Genomic DNA, 7,642 nt, shown 5'->3' on the forward strand with positions numbered 1-7,642 from the left:
TGAATTCTTTGCTTTGCTCTGTTTTTTCTCCCAGAGTCCAAATTGAATTTGGACATTACTGTGCTAAATCTTTGCTTTGTGAAAGAGATGAAGGCACTTCATGTGCCAGCTCTTGTTTCGTTCAGACTCTTTGCAGTGTTATGACAAGCCTTAATATTAATGCAGAACAACAGTGAAAAATGCCTGAAATGTATGCAACTGCTGATCCAAATATTTTATCCAAACATACCTACTGAGTTGTATATACTGAAACACAACAAAATATATTCTAAGCTACATATTCATTCATTTGACTGATGGGAACAGTTACCTTCTAATTTCTACTCCAAGAATAAACAAAATCAAGAAACAATGTGTTTAAACAAAGAAAATTATATTAAGAAACTGATAAACAGAGCTAGTAAGAAGATTTCATTTTCATTTGGTAGAAATTTCTTACTTTTCTGTAACCAGATAGCATTCGGCATGTCTTAATATTAGGTTTCTAAAAAAATGTAGGCAGGCATGAGATATAGTTGCAGAATAATCAAAAGTTTAGGTCAATGGGACCTACATATTTTTTTCATAAACAGACTAATAATAGACTGTTTAATCTAGTTGCATCCTGGCCATACTAAAATTTTCACCATGGTCACTGGCTCGCCTTACTCAGTTATACCAGTGCAACATACCAGTACATTCAAAATTCAACTGCAGTTGGTAGCTGACAAGTCTCAGGAGATCAAATAAAGAATGTAGGACTCTCTCAAGATGTGGATCCCCTGAGACCTGTCTGTTCAGCATTTTGTTTTGGATGCCCTCATTTTTTTATGTCCAATCCAAGGTATTTTTAAAGAACCTCAACTTTCAATACTTTCCGTGCAGTATATACTGAAAAGGAAGAGCATAAAACTGTGCAAGAGAATGTGAAGTCTGGCCATTAAGGTACAGCAATGGGGATGCTAGGATATGATACCTAGGCTGCCAGGAAAAAAGATCCATTTTCACTCTAATATAGTATTGTTTTTCACTGATGCAAGTGATCTCATATTAGGCAGGAGAAGAAAAATAATACTTCCAATATGTCTTACAAAACAAAAGATTCAAGGTCGCCCTGTCATCCTCTGACCAGCTCAGGGAAATCATGTCTTTGCAGGGATGCTGCCTCAGCAAAGCTAACAAAGTTCCTATCCTGACATGTTGGAGAGGAATCAGATCTGAAGGTTGGGCAACACCACAATGCAATCTGCTAGCTATAGAAGTGCAGTACTAAAGGATATTTGATGACAGCTTATGCTGTAAGAGGCATGCAATACTTCTGTAGTAACAGGCTACTTGCCATGGTTAGAACAACTGAATCACTTGTAACAGTTTTCACAACAAATATTGGTTTCTCCTCCACAAATGAACACTGAAAGAAACTCACAAGAACTTCATTACAAGATATTAGGGGTTGCTACCCCCACATTACTTTACTGACACTAACCCACAAAAGCAAGGAAGCAATTAGTACAGAGCCATCTACTCCTCCAATTTACAATTACCACTTTTCATACTTCTGCCCACACCCCTTTACTAAATTACCTCTCTCCTGTCCCAACAGTTTGGGGTGCTTCCTGTAGTAGCTGGCTGCATTAGAAGAAGGTAATTTGGGAAAAGGTAACATACAGAAGAGCTATTAAAAAGTGGTGACAAAAGACTGGCATCTCTGAGGCAACTGCAAACAGAGTTGAGTTTGCAATGCCCTCTATAAAGTAGTCACATTTATATTAAGGCACACACTTGTAAGTCGAGTACAACATATGTTAAGCTGACCGTTAAGAAACTGTTCACTTTCTCCTGAATTTGGTTGGAGCCTGTTAAATGTGTAGCAACCTTACTTGCCTCACAACAAAGGGGATTTTTTGGTATCGACTTCTTAGATGATTTTTCTTCTTAAAGGCTAACAGGGATCGGCCATATTTCTTTGGGGAAGAAGACAATAGCAGCTGCTCATGGGGAATATTTCTTAAGAGCTGCAAATGATTCCTTCTCCATTACAGCATATCTAATAGAAAAACATCCGAGGTTAGTGTTTTTGTGCATACCTAGCCCACTGCCAGCTTTGCATATACACTGTGCTTAAATTTCTAGTTATTATGTGAATATGACTAACAGTGACTCTAAATCCAGTACTTCCACTTGATCCACTCAGGTTTTATCATATTTTGAACAGACTACTTATGTTTAAGGTGTAAGTCAACAATGAAAAGTATACCTAAATAAGGAAAATTTTCATCCAGAAATTAAGTTCAGGATGATTTCCTATTGAAATGCATCAATAGAAACCAATCAACCAAACAAACGGAACACAAAGAACAGTCAATGAGCATAAGTATAAAACTTATGTGACGTTTCATAATAAATGACATACTATTTTTTTTTTTAGAAGAAATAAAGAATTTATACCCTACTTTAAAACACAATTCCAAGTACACACACAGTACCAGGTACCTCGACAATTATATAAAATTTTTAAATGGCCCAACTTGGGGCTTTTTCTTTTTCAAGCTTCCTTCTGAAAACATCTTCCTGGTAGAAACTGAGTAGCAGCAGCTAGAGAACTGAGCCTGCTACCACCCCTGCACACTGGACGAGGCCTGCAGATCAACCCAGCACAAAGGATCCAGGGCTGTATGCTGTATCCAACCACAGACCAACCCCATGAAGTGGCCTGATCTGGCAGGTAGGGCCATGTCATCTAGCACATGAGCTCCCCCATGAGTTCAGAAATTTGGCAGCGGGGGAGCAGTGACAGCATTAACTGCCATGGCTCCCAGAGTAGTGACAATAAACACTACCACTGATTCATAGATTCATAGATTGTTAGGGGCTGGAAGGGACCTTTTAAGATTATCAGGCCCAGCCCCCCTGCACTAGGCAGGAAGGACAACTAGGGTCAAGTGAACCCAGCGAGGTGACTGTCCAGTCTCCTCTTGAAGATTTCTAGGGTAGGTGATTGCACTACCTCTGGAGGGAGCCTATTCTACAGTCTGGACACAGTTTCATAGTTTGTAGGGTCGGAAGGGACTTTGACAGATCATCAAGTCTGACCCCTTCCATGGCAGGAAAGAGCACTGGGGTCAAACGACCCCAGCAAGGTGTTCATCTAACTGTGAAGAAGTTTTTCCTAGTGTTAAGCCTGAAACAGTCTTCCAGGAGTTTGTGGCCATTACTCCTGGTCTTCCCCAAGGATGCCCTAGGGAATAGTTGCTCGCTGAGCCTCTGCACCAGGAGGGCAGCCTCCTGTCCTTGGGCCTCTGGCTCCTCCTGCCCAGCCAGGCAATCAGTGGGGGCTCCGGTGCTCCTGTCCAGACCTTCCCACGTGGAAGTGGTTCCCAACTCCTGCCCAAGAGTCTCGGTTTCCTCTGCCACTGACTGACTGGGCTCCTCCCCTGGGCAGTTACTCAGCCTGACCTCAGGGTCACCAGTTTCCTCAGCAGCTGGCTGGCTGTTGCAGTTAGGAGAATTATCTTCCTTCCTCCCTCCTGCCTCCACAGCCAACAGGGTTACCTTACTCTGGGCGGTTTCCCCATCTCCTGTCGTCACCTTCTTGCTGTGCTGGCAAGTCACCGTGTCAGGGAAGTTACTCAGAAACACCTCTGGATGCTCCCTGCCTTTATACAGCTTGAAGATTGGGGTGTCTATTCTGGGGGGGGTGCAGCTGGCATCTGCAGGGACAGACCATCCAATTGCTCTGAACGGTGTGCTTCGAGAGTGAGCTCTTGCTGACGCTCGAAATGGGCCTCATTAGCCTCATGCTTGTACTGGAGCTGGTCAACCTCTCTCTTTCAATTTCTCCACCAGTTTGGCCACAGTCATGTGGTCATACTCGTCAGACATCCTAGCTAGCTACTCTATCCAGTTGACCTGATGCCAAATTAAGGATTTGTTTGCTTAAGGGTCTTCAGTGACTCTACTTCCTTTCCCCAAATTATGCCTTCTAGACAGCAGGCTGGGGGATCCCACCACCAACAGCATGTGTGGCAAGCCAGTAGGATCCCCACTGCCAAATTTTTGGACCTATAGGGATCCGTTTTCCTTGCATACAATGCATGACCCAATTTTCACCAGCTGCTTTTAGGGGAGAAGGTATGGGGTATATGTGGTAACATCAGCAGCTTTTACCCACGGTGGCAACTTGCTGAAACATTAATGCTAATACAAATTTTCTCTGTGCAATTCACTGCTAATGGTACATAAAACAAGTAGTACAATGTGTACATAATCTGAAATAATTAAGTAAGTTTTACACCAATATGTGGTGTTCCAAGCTGTTCACTGTTTCCTCAAAAGGACAAGTTTCTTTTTTGGTCTGTATGGATAGTAAAAAAAAATCCCATAGCACTTAAGTGGGAACATGGCTTAACCAGTGTGCCACTTGACAATTTCCCTCCTTTCTACCCTTGAATAGCATATACTAGTTGCCTCCCCTCAACCCAAGAGCTGAATGTGTTTCCTTTGTATGCACAGGTTGGAATGCTAGTGATGCTAGCAATTCTTTTTTCCTATGTCCCTTTTTAAGAAATCTGAACATATATTTAAAAGCAATTATTTTTCCACCAGCTCATAGCCCTTAGCAGAGAGCAGTATGAGTGTACCAAAGGATGCATCGAGCCACATCAGTGAAATAGAAGCAAAAATTTGGTCCATTAACTGGGAAGACCCAATTCAAAGCTAAGCTGGTATCTCCCCCTTTGCTAGTTAACATGACTAAAAGATTACACAGCTGTCACTTTCTTCAGTTAATTCTTGACTACAGGTGCTTTTACAGTTTTAAAAGGAAACAAGTGGTACACAATAGGCAAAAATATTTTTAAAAAAAGATCTCTCTTTCTGATACCACTATGACTATTTCAGATGTTAACAGTATACGCAAACATGGTAATTTTACCTCCTGCTTCAGTTTTGTCCAAACATCTCTGACCCAATTCCTTATTTCCTTTTGTCAGACCTTCAGTAGTTCCCACATTCAAGTTGAAGATGTAGGAGGCAATAATTGATCCTTTGCCTGCGGAGTTGCCTTTGACCTATTTTAGCGCACAGACTGCTAAAATATTTCTGCCTTTTTCAGGAAAAGTACTTTACAATTTGTCTGGATTTTCAGAAGCGCTGACTTTAAATAATTTATGGATATATCCCAGCATGATTAAAATTCCTACTGTATTCAGCCACTCCTCCAGAATCTTCAAGTCCCTCAGATATTCTGTAACGTACCAATTTGCAATGTGATCAACTCAGACTATTACTAAGACAAAACTTAATTCTATATTAATTCTAAATTAATACTATAGTTCAGAGGTGTGTATGCCTTATAGCTACAGTGCAAATGACATTCACCCTTGTGGGAGTGAATCCTATATGGCATGCTTTTTAGAAGTGAGTATGTTACAGTAACCCCATAACAGCTAACATCTGTGCTACTGCATGCAAAATATGGCATATATTTTACATGGTTTATTAGAATTGGGAAACCATCAACAAGTTATGAACATTTTATGCCACTTCATTCACTAGACTCAGGAAGAGTCCACCCATGTTCTCCTAGTCATACGTGAAGGCAATGATTAAACAGTTACACTAGAAATAAGGCTTTATATTTTCACAACCACTTTAAGAATAGAACCATGCAATATTCTAACTGAAAGGCACTTACAAGGTGTTTTTTCTGATGAATGGCTCACAAACAGTTGTTATAAAATGGTTAGTCCCACAAAATGAAGATTAAGGTAATGGCAGAGTGTGTTCATGGATAGGTTCAATTCAGGATTCTCCCTGGAAATTTAGGATTCTCCCTGGAAAAGGTGAACATCAAGCTACAAACTACAATAATGCAGTTCCAAAAAAAGATTCCCCGGTTGACTTGCTAACTGTGATAGGATATTTTAATTTTTAAAAATAAAGTATGAAGAGACCTCACAGTTTTCCTATACCAGTATTTCAAAGAAGTGAACAATTAAAGTTATATTCACCAACTCTCACCTCTGCAAAGTCATTAATAACCAAAGCATGTTTAATCATACAAGATTTTACACTCACTTATAGGTTTGCCTTTCACAAGGTATCAACCTTACCCTTAACTGTGGGAAGAAGCCCATGTTTCAGGGCTTTAGAGGGCTGGGCTGCCTGCAGAGGCCAGGAATGAATTTGTTTTCCCCTCATAAATAGTTTGGAGCTTCAGATGATTTTTTGTTTGTTCCTTCCTGTAAAGTAGTCTCTCTCAACCTTGTTATACTCAAGGCACTCATCTTTATATTCAAGGCACCCTTTAGAAAATGTCAGCTCTTTACTTTTGCTCATGTTTTGACTACAGACAAATAATAGAGCAAGACTTTTCTGTTGCAAAGAACTCAGAAAAACCAAAACAGTTTTTTTTTAACATTATCAACTTCCATTTGAAAGTTCTGGGTTTATCTTGTGACTTGTGTAGGTGTTTGTGTACCTACCAGTGCTAATATTAAAAGAATCTCATGGCACTCCAAGGCTCCTCATCACCCTTGTTCAGAATCACTACTCTAATACTTTGATCACTGGTCATAGCTAAAGATGGGAATTTTGATGGGCATGAATTGGCACACCTGCTAGTATTTAGAATCACTACAAGGACTTTGGTGAAAGGTCTTGGCCTTCTGCTCAGACCTAAAATTTGGGGTTGGAAGGAATTTATCTCCCAGGCCCAATGGCAAGGATAGTGAGAGGTTTTGATTTCCTTTGTATCATGAGGTATGACCCTCTCCCTGTGATTCTTGGAGCATACATCATTTGATTCTCCACTTTTGCAATGACAGGACATGCCCACGAGCCCTCATTTTACCTGTGGCATACTGTAGGGTGGTTTTTGTTTTGTTGTATGCTTTGTGGTTATGGTGGGTGAGGGGTTGGAGAGGAGGATTTTTAGGACTCACGGATACATGGATGCCTGGACTTGATGTCCCAGAGGGCCATTTCAGGCCCGTTTTCCTGTGTAGCTATATCAGAAGTTTGATACATGCATGCTTTACATGATGCCTGAAGGCTCAAGGCTTGGGGTTGGAGAAGTACACTCATTTAGGTAATGAAATAAGCCATTCTCTGCACTTCCAAGCCACTAGTCAAGCAGAAGCCATTGAAAAGTAATGTGATTCTCTTCTGAAAAAAAAGTAGAGCATATCATGCATACTTCTCTCTCACCGGCAGCTTTTTGAAGTTTTTAGGAACCACAAGAATACAGCAGGCCCTCTTTTAAAAAGAGCCAAAGAGCAAGCAATAAAATGGTTTTATTTAAATATATGACAGGCTACTACTTAAGGAGACTGGCAGAGAAATACAGTAAAAGAACTGAAGCCTCCTAACCCCTTTCTACCACCCCCATACTCTTCAATTCACCCTGTTCAATTAACAGACAGTAATGATGTAAGTTTTTCACTGAAGTATTGGGTAAGGTGGGAAAGACTACCTACAGCTGAGTCCTAAGACTTAAATTGTGAACTGATCTCTAATTTTACCAGTAGGGGTTAAAGTAGCTCTCAATTTGCCAATTCCAGCCCTGAGAAAGGAGCTGCAAAGTTATCAAAGTGGTTTTGCCATCAAAAGACACTTTACTCCCTCAATTTTTGTTTCAAATCACGATTCATGATTTTCCCTA

At 40.6% G+C, this 7,642-nt stretch overlaps 1 protein-coding gene across 1 annotated transcript in view; it reads right to left on the reverse strand.

The window, feature by feature from the left end:
• RPS6KC1 (ribosomal protein S6 kinase C1) overlaps positions 1 to 7,642 on the reverse strand; it is a 122,124-nt gene that overhangs the window by 114,209 nt on the left and 273 nt on the right. The window lies entirely within an intron of this gene.

This window comes from Alligator sinensis, unplaced genomic scaffold (assembly GCF_000455745.1).
Source record: "Alligator sinensis unplaced genomic scaffold, ASM45574v1 scaffold1277_1, whole genome shotgun sequence".
NCBI lineage: Eukaryota > Metazoa > Chordata > Crocodylia > Alligatoridae > Alligator > Alligator sinensis.